Consider the following 10,007-nt stretch of genomic DNA (forward strand, 5'->3'; position numbering starts at 1 on the left):
TTCTTAATGTTATACATTGTGTTTTATGTAAAACTCCCAATTCCTGGAATTGTGGCTTTTATCTACTCTGAATCTCAGGTAGTGCCTCATTCCATCTTGTATACCTGTGACTGAACAACTACCTTTTCAGTCCGGGTGGGAGTTATGTATTTTATGGCCTTATAGTGTTAATATTAATATTTTGAAGTATAAAGAAATATGTACTATAATAATGTAATTACTGAGAAAAGTCCACCCTCTGCTAAGGAGTTCCTGTCCCTCTGTGAGGGTAAGGAAAGTGGTGGCCCAGTGTGCTGACAACAATGAGCAGACCAACTCAAAACCTGGGAAATTAGAGACAGAGAAGGAACCAGTCCTGCAGCCATTACCATCTGGGCTGTTGCTAATGTTGAGGAGGATCCACCTGCCCAAGAAGCTACTGCCGAGCCTTAGCAAAGAGTGCTGGATACAGCAGGAGAGTGCTGTGCACCATAAACCCTGCTGCTCTTCTCAGAGAAAATGACTGAGACGATGGCCTGGGGCAACTGTTCAAGAGCGAAGAGAGAGAGATCGCAATACTCAAAACAGGAAAGAAAATGAAAGATCTTGACCAACAGAAATACACATGAATGTTCAGTCTGTCCAGTCCTTCGACAAGCCATAGGAAGAGCAACAGATGGACAGTCTGTCCAAATGGACTTAAGGCCGACTGCAGTTTCCTTGGAGGTTGGGGAGGGGTTTTGATGATAGCCAGGTTGTTGTGATGTTTCATCTGGCTGGAAGCAGAGCTGGCGGGGGAGAGCTATCATCTTAATAATGAGGTGAATGGAAGGAGGCTTAGGGCTCTTTCAATGAATGGCTGAGAGAGAAGGAGCTGGGGCAGAATTAAAAGGACCAGAATACAAATTGCCCAGAGGCTGACTTAGCCTGCAGATGTCCTAAGGAGGTGATGGTTGGCCCGGAGCAGGGCTAGCAAACTTGTGTCTGAGGACTGTCTATGCGTCATTCTCAATGACAGGAAACCTGGGCGCAAGAGAGGAATATATTAGCCCTGTAGAAATGAGTTAGGAGACTCTGGCTCTAAGGCAGCATCACTAAGGGATGGAGAAGCCTCAGTCCAAACCTAAAGAGAACTTTGGGAAAGCCCCAGAAATAATAGTTCTTCTTATTCTACATAAAGGACCCTAAAGGGTTATAGATGGCTATGCTAGCCATGCTGGTACTTGTAATAGTACCATTTGTGTGCTCTGCCCTGCCCTTGCCTTCATTAGGCTCTAAGCATCTTGCTGTTTTGTAACATGTTTTTTAATTTACTTTTTATTTTATATTGGAGTATAGTTGATTAACAATGTTGGGATAGTGTCAGGTGTATAGCAAAGTGATTCAGTTATACATATACGTGTATCTATTCTTATACAGAGCAGTTCTCAATAAATTTCTATTAAAATAATGTAAAAGTCTGAATTTTCTTCTTCTATTTTAACAGTACTTATAGTCTGATATTACTCCCTCTATCCTCCTAATGTATGTCCTTCCTCTTAACAGCTCTAAGGTAGCCCCATTCTCCAGTCACCTAGCTAAAAGCCTCTGACTCACCCTAAACCCTCTCCTCTTCCCTTTCCTCTGTGTCTCATATGATTCTATGTTTATCTAGTTACTGAGACATATGTCAGGTAAGGGATGTTGTTTCTCTGGATAACTAGGAAATCTGAAGTTAAGGAAGGGATTCTTGCTTTTCAGTTTGTAATGTTTTATTCCATGTAATGTGTGCTTGCATGTACGTTAAACAAAAGCTTAGTATAAAAATTTATTCATTGAAAATACTTTGATTATAAAATAAATGCATGTAATTGTATATTTGAAAGTTGCTAAGAGTGTACATCTTAAAAGTTCTCATCACAAGAAGAAAAATTCGTAATTATGTGTAGTGATGGATGTTAACTTATTGTGGTGATCATTTCATACTATACACTATATCAAATCATTATGTTGTACACCTGAAAGTAATACAATGTTATATGTCAACTATATCTCAATTAAAAATAAATAAATACATGGCATGTGAGAAGAGTCATTATGGAAATTATGGAAATTACAGAAAAAAGAAAACTGTCCAGGCTCTGTGAGGGCAGGAATGTGTCTAATTTCTTCACCAGTGGATCCCAGGCACCTAAGGTAGTACTTCAAAACTATTTGTTTAAAAAGGACTTCCCTGGTGGCACAGTGGTTAAGAATCCGCCTGCCAATGCAGGGGACATGGGTTTGATCCCTGGTCCAGGAAGATCCCACATGCTGTGGAGCAACTAAGCCCATGTGCCATAACTACTGAGCCTGTGCACCACAACTACTGAAGCCCGCGTGCCCTAGAGCCCGTGCACCACAACTACTGAGCCCATGTGCTGCAACTACTGAAGCCCATGGACTCTAGGGCCCGCGTGCTGCAACTACTGAAGCCCGTGTGCCTAAAGCCTGTGCTCTGCAATAAGAGAAGCCACCGCAATGAGAAGCCCGCGCACCACAACAAAGAGTAGCCCCTGCTCGCTGCTACTAGAGAAAGCCTGCATGCAGCAATGAAGACCCAATGCAGCCCAAAAATAAAATTTAAATTAAAAAAATGAATAAATTAAAAAATAAAGATTGAATAAAACACTAACATGTCCTCTGGTGAAAACATCCATTCTTTGTACATTAAATTCTCTAGGCCTTTTGTGTTCCAAGTCTGAGAGGAAGAACCCCAAGAAAGGTGAAAAGTGAAACAGTACTAGCTAATATTACTGGTGTTTATTTTGTACCAGGCATTCTTATAAACCTTTACACTCACTATCCCATCTAATCCTTACAACAACCCTGTGATGAAGGTACTGGGCCATTATGCCCATTTTGCTGATGAGGAAACATAGGCACAGAGAAGTCAAAGTGATTTACCCAAGGTCATTAACTTAGTAAGTGACAGAGCTGGGGAAAATTTTGTGAATCATCATCCCTTCCACCTCTTTATTTCCCAGCCTTGTGCTTTCTGGCCATGGAAGAGGCCGCATCTTGGTTGGTTACAGGTTGAGTGCCTACACTCCATCTTACACTACACTACCTCAGCCTTCCAAGGTGGTGCCTCCAGAAGTCCCATCACTGAGTTTTCCAGAAGCCATTGCATCATCTCATAAGTCCAGAAGCTGTGGATGATAAGGCACATGATATGACCAATGAATGTTTTTGGTCAGAGAAAACGTGAGCTACGGTTGCCGACTCTTAACTCCTTCCCCTTATTATACTTTTGCAATCCACCCTCCTCCCTCTGCCATTCTGAAGCCAGTTTCATCTACTCAGTGTCCTCACATTTGTGAACCCAGGCTAGGAAGCAAGGAGTCATCTCTGACCACTGCCCTCTGACCTTTCCTTTGGCGCCCACTGCCCACCCCCACCCTCCTGCCACATCTGGTCATCACCAGGCCAGGCAAAGATTCCTCCAGCTTTAGCATCCACCCACTTTTTTCTCATTCAAGCCCGTATTTCCTCGTTCCAAGAACATGACAATCACCAACCAAATAATCCCAGTCTACTGTCTCTCTTACCCTGCATTTTGTCCAAAACATCAAAAGGAATAAGGAGATAAATAGTGAAATGAAGGTCTTCCTCACATTCCTTTTCCCTAGCCATGAAGAGGCAGCACTGATCTCCAGCTTCTTATGCATCTTTCTATAGATACACTATGCCTCTAGGTAAGTGTGCATGTGTGTTTAACGTGTGTATACATATATACACACATATATAGTATGTGTATACATATACATACATACACATACATTTATATGTGGGTGTGTGTTTGTGTGTATGTTTTCCCCTTATTCAGGCAGATTTGCTTTTACTCTATACCTAAGCAACCAAAAGAGCCTAAACTAAGGATCTTGCAAAGATAATTAAGAGAGATACCAGTCTTTAGTATGACCCTTCAAATTAAAAACGTACTTCTTTCATGTGTCAGTTTTCAGTCTCACCCATATGCCAGAATTATTATGGATCTTATAAAAGTGAGGTTCCATTGGCTTTCACCATGGCTACCTGTTCACACCAGGAGAAAAAATACATATAGATACAGAGTCCTGCAGTGTCTTTAGACACAAATTTCCGAACCTGTTCCAATCTGAACAAGCTAGATCCTAGGTCTGGTGAACAAATTCTGCACTGGATCTCCTGTTTCCTGCATTTCATGTATTTGTCTTTATTTACTCAATCACTTTGGTTGTACATACATATCCACCAGTAATTTTCTGAGAAAGGTATGTAGAGATTAAATTTAATGAGATTTTGTGTATCTGAAAATGTATTTATCCTACTCTCACTTAATCATTTGGCTCAATAGAGAATTTTGGACTAGAAATCATTTCCATTGTCTCTAGCTTCCAGTGTTGCCCTTGAAAAATCGGTAGGTATTCTGATTCCTTATCTTTATGTGGAAGTTTTTAGGATCTTCTCTTACCTCCAGTGTTCTTAAATTTTGTAATGAAATACCTATTCACCCACTGTTATTAGCACTGAGGTGGCCTTTTCTATCTGGAAACTCATGTCCTTCACTCCAGGAAAATGTTCTTGAATTGTTTCATTGATTATTTTTCCCTCTGTTTCTCTCATCTCTCATTCTAGATTATTGGCTTCCAGTGTTGTACCTCCTAGAATGATCCTCCTATTTTCTTATCTTTCTCTCCTCTTCTCTGTATTTTTGTCTTTGTTCTATTTCTTAAAGGTTTTCACAACTTAATTTTCCAATCTGTCTGTTGTATTTTTTAATTTCTGCTATCATGTTTTCATGTCCAAGAGCTCTTTTTTGTTCTCTGAATACTTCTTTATTCTTCAAGGACCTTGAAGAACCTTGTTCTTCATGGTTGCTATATCATCTATCAACTCTCTGAAGATATTAATGATAGGTTAAGCTTTCTTTTTCCTGCATTGTCTCTGTATACGCCAAGTTGTTTCTTCCTGATTTGGTATATACCATCCATGTTGGGGGATTCCTTAAATATCTAATATTCCTTGATTGCCTGTTCATGTTAAAAGTGCAGAACTGAAGATCTGTTTGGAGGATCTGAGTCTATGGATGGCCTTGTTAACTTTAGCTTTAGTGTAAAGGGATCTGGCAGGAGCGCTTTGTCAGGAAACCATCTTTACGTCTTTCCTGTTGCGCTGGTAGTTTTCCAGTATCTTGCCTGAAAGGTAGAAGTCTGGCTGTCAGAATTTTGGGAGACAAGTGAGAGAAGAGGGGTGTGTGTGTACGAGTGGTGGAGTCTCTGCAATCTTTATTCAGTATGTACAAATTTACTCTGTCCCTATGTTTTCAGTAGGGTTAACTCCATCCTCAAATGTGTGAGATGTCCCTCTTTTCAAAAACTTTCTGCTTTTCCCTCTCCGGATAATAAAACTCCAGATTTCTGCCAGGGTGGGAGAGGAAAGTTGTCCAGTGGTATGGAGTGGGAAAGAGAGCTCAGCTTCTCAAACAACTTTTACCCAGTATTCCTTATTTTGGCCCTCACACTCACTGTCAATTGGCTCCCAGTCCTGCCATTTCCTGAGGCTTTTGATGACTCTGGGGTACAAATTGGGTTGTTTCTTGGTTTCTACACTGACAGGAAAGATTTGGCTATCCTGCCTTCCTAAGTTAGTTACCAGGCATCCATCTATTTTTCAGATTCCAAACTGTTGTCTCCTTTCTTATTCTTGTACTTGAAATTAAAAAATATTTTTTCTTTAGTTTTAGTGGAATTTCAGGAGGTAATGGAATTAGATGTGTGTATTTAATCAACCCTCTTACCTGGAACTCCACTATTCAAAATTTTCAAGGACTCTACCATTGACTGCCTTCAGCCTAAAATCCAAAGTCATCAACAATGTGACTCAAAACTAACTCAACTCTTTACCAACCTTATTTTTCCCTCTTCTCATATTGGATAACCATGATGCTGCCAAATTTAACTACTAATAGTTTCCAAAATATAGCTTGTATTATCTGGGTTGTTTTCACTTGTGCTATTCTGTGTGTCTCTGGAATATTTCTCACCATCTCTTTCTGCTTATCGGACTCTTGTTCATCATTAGAGCTCAGCTCAAATACCACTGCTTCTGTTGGGCCACATACCTCACCACTAGCCAGGCTGCACACAATTGACACAGTATCTTGTGATCCAAGAATACCCATTCCAGCAATAATTCATTCCTGTCCCAACACTTCCTTTCCCCACCAGGCACCATGACTCTGGTCACTGGCCAGTATATAGAGCAGCTCCAGGTTTCCCAAGGGGAACCTCAAGCCACTGAATAAGCAAGTGTTCTTGTTCACAGCCTTAGTCCTAAACTTCTTGGTCTGGGTAGTTTCATGCTCTACCTGCCATCTTCACCCCAACCATCCTAGCTCTCAACCGCCCAGCTGCCTCCTGTCCTTGCCACAACACTCAGACCTGACAATCAGCTCCACCTCCCAGGTTAGAACTCTAGTTTCCACTCTAAGAATGACTTGGATTTACTCCCTTAAAAAAGCTGCCTCTGGCCACCCGGGATAATCAACCCCCCATCATCTCAGCTTTCAGAACCCATTATTTCAGAGCGTTCACACCAGACGAGCTCTTCCCAGCCAACAGGAAGCAGGATCACAGAGTACATACTTGACTCTATACAAGAGGTAGAGGTATCTACCCTGTATCTACCCCTCAATTTTAGTAGAGATCCTTATTAACTAAAGTAAAACCTCTCATTTCATGAAATCATATAATTCTAGAGCTTAAAAGAAGTCAAATATTCCTTGGCCTCATGGGAGATGGAGGCTAGGTACCACAGGAATTGGGAAGCAGGGTCTGGAGAGATGGGAAAGAAAGTGAAGATTCAGTCAGAGATGGGTGGGGTGGTGGCAAGGTTAAATTAGACTAGAAAAGGAAAAATGTCCATTAGAGCAACATTTCTGAACCATGCTACACTTTGTTTGCCAGCATGTAACAAAATGCTTCTAATTATGTAGGCAGTTATCTATCTGTTCCTTATAACTTTCTTAAGAAAATACTTTCCTGTTGACAGTGCATTAACAAACATTAAGGATAAAAGGCATGATAATGAAGGAAACAAAAAGAGATCAGAATCAGTAGTTTCCACATCTTATAAGAAGCACATAAGATTTCCCACTGCTCAACTTATTTCTTATTAATCTACACTTTCAATTAGAGTGATTAATAAATTTTCTTTAGTGGACAAGGGCAATACATCTCAGTATGTATAGTGTCCTAAAGTAGTACTCTACTTTAGTAGAGTCTAAATCAGAATCACAGAGTTCAGGGAACCACAGATGCTATGCCTTAGGTCAAGGCTGTCTACTAATGACGCTTTCAGAGGAAACTTATACCTAGCCTTCCTCATGCTGGTACCAATTATGTTCTTCCCTATTCATATGTACACAAGAACAATGAAGCATTCTTCATAAGCAAGTGTAACTCAACAAAGATTAGAGTGCTTAGTACCTTTTAAGTGTTGTTATTATGAAAAGATGCCTTTTAAAAATACACATAAACTTATTTCAGAAAGTAGCTCTCCACCCTGGCAGTAGTGCCAGCTTGATACTACTCAGCACATGTGGCAAAGTGGCATCTCTTCCCATGATCTGATTGTAAATCATTGTTCCTGAGGTTAAATGCTGTGAACTCATGGATTTCCTAAATATAGAGAGTACAGAGTAAGGAGCCACTAAATAGTCCTAACAGTCTATTAGAAATGGAAGAAACATAGAAAGCATCCAGTAGAGCCCTTCCATTTTATGTGGCAAATAAGGGCAGAGGAGAGGGATTCACCAATCGTTAAAGAGAGCTATGACCAAAAGTCAGGTTCCCCAGCTTCAGTCAAGGGTGCTTTCCACGCTTCCTGTTACCCAGACCATCTGGGAAATGGGCATTGACAGAGTATAACGCAGCAAAAGCGTGGACTTTCGGTCAAGTAGACCAGACACTGCTATAGTTGGCATGTAACCTTAGGCAAATTACTTAATCTTTCTGATTCTAGGTTTTCTTATGTGTAAAATAGGGTTAATAATACCTCCTTACGTACCTCATAGAATCAGGGGCAATCCAAAAGATACAAGGATTACACAGTTAAAGAAGGGAAGGGAAGGGGCTTCAGCAAACAAGCAATTTGGGTACCTTGTTGCAGCAAGGTGGGGCTGGCGGTGGTGAGGGAGCATTAGAAGTAGGAGAATGGGAACAGGAAGCCATCGTGGAGTAATAGGGGTAGGCGTGGGTTCTTTCATATAACACTCAGCACAGAAGTCCCTCCACACCCTGCTGAAAGCCAGAAATGCTCCTACAATACCTCCCGCATCAGCCTCACTTGAAGAAGTCTCTCAGCATCTAAACCCAGGGACTGAGATGATTCATGCAATCATGTTATGCTCATGGGACTTTTCCATCCTTACCGACTGAGGCCAAAGCCATCTTTCTAAGACCCTCTTTATATTTCCTTTGTCAAGATTATTTCCAGACATGCAATAATATCTACTTCTCTGTCATGGTGGCAGAGAGCTCTGTCCTTACTAAGTATACCATGAGATTCTAAGCAGCTGGACTGAGAGGAAAAAGGGGATCTCTCAAGGGCTAGGGCCTCCCTGCTAAGATTCTGGAGGACTTAGTCTTAAAGTCGTGCAGAGGATGGTTTGTTGGGGGAGGGGTGTACGGGAAAAACAGGAAACTGGCACAATTAACCCCTACAAGTTTGGCATTTCTAAGGAGATGAGCTAGGAGAAGCCTCCTGACATTTCCAGGCTGGACCCCAGAGCCCAGACTCATCAGACCAAAGGCAGGATCAAGTAGACTCCACTACAGAAGCAGATGCAAATGACAGGGAAATGAAAACTTAAGTGAGCTGCTTTAGAAGATATGGACCACGGGAGTTCTCTGCACTCAATCTTAATGGAAGGAAAGAAATCCTAACACTGGATATTAGAAAAACTATATGATTCAGGCATAGCCGGCAGACTGAAAATAGTATTATCAATCATAGTCTTTGATTTAGTCACCAAAGTGAAAAAAACTTTTTCTATGTTATAGACCCAACATGGGGTTAGGGCAAAGATGTGAGAGCCCAGAGACGCAGAGTGGGAAGCAGGGGCTCTTTGCTCCCAGAACACTGGTTACCTAATAATTAAAACCCTCCCTTAAATTCATATTTTCAACCCAGAGCATATACCTGAAGCTTATTATTAGAACAGGCCAGGGTATGGTCACTCTGCTAACTGGTAACACAAACTAGTTGCATGCTGTTTCCACCAGTCCACCTGCCACTTTTTAACTGCACACATCAAGTATTTACCCTCAGGCTTCAGGCCTCACAATCTCTGTAAGAACAGCTGAGCTGTGTCCACTTGATGGGAAAACATCAAGCCCATTCCATTAAAAAAAAAAAAAAGCCAAACCAAACAATTAAATCAGTCCTTTACTTTTTTTTTTTCTCCAGTTTTCAATTTACTTGTTGAACTCTCTTGGAGTCACAGCTTCAGAGTTATATTTGAGACTCTCATTATCAATTTAAAAAGAAAGGAAAAAGAAGGAATGCTTTTTTAACATTAAAAATAAATCTTGTTCCTGTGTCCAAACCAGCCATGCATATTAACATGGGTGAGTGTCCCCTGGGTTTAAACTCTGCCTGGAAAAAATATATTGTAGCAAGACTCAAAGAAACAAGATGACATATCAAGGAGAATTTTAAGAATTTTCATTCTCCCTGAGTAATTGCTTATATTAAGAACTTGATAGAAATGGTTTATTTGCAGCAGGAAATATAGGTAAGATATGAAAAAGATCTCGTATCAGGGTGTTTAGCATTGGAAACAATTGTCAAATCTTCCCAACACTAGGTAAGGGGTCGATGCTGCCTCATTGCCATTGTCATCGTCATCATCATCATCATAGCTATTTATTGAGCACACTACATGCCAGGCACTGTGTTAAACAGTTTACATATATTATCTTGGGAAGAAGGAAGAAAGGCTGCATCATCTTGTAGAAGTTTAA

This window comes from Delphinus delphis, chromosome 4, assembly GCF_949987515.2.
Source record: "Delphinus delphis chromosome 4, mDelDel1.2, whole genome shotgun sequence".
Classification (NCBI taxonomy): Eukaryota; Metazoa; Chordata; class Mammalia; order Artiodactyla; family Delphinidae; genus Delphinus; species Delphinus delphis.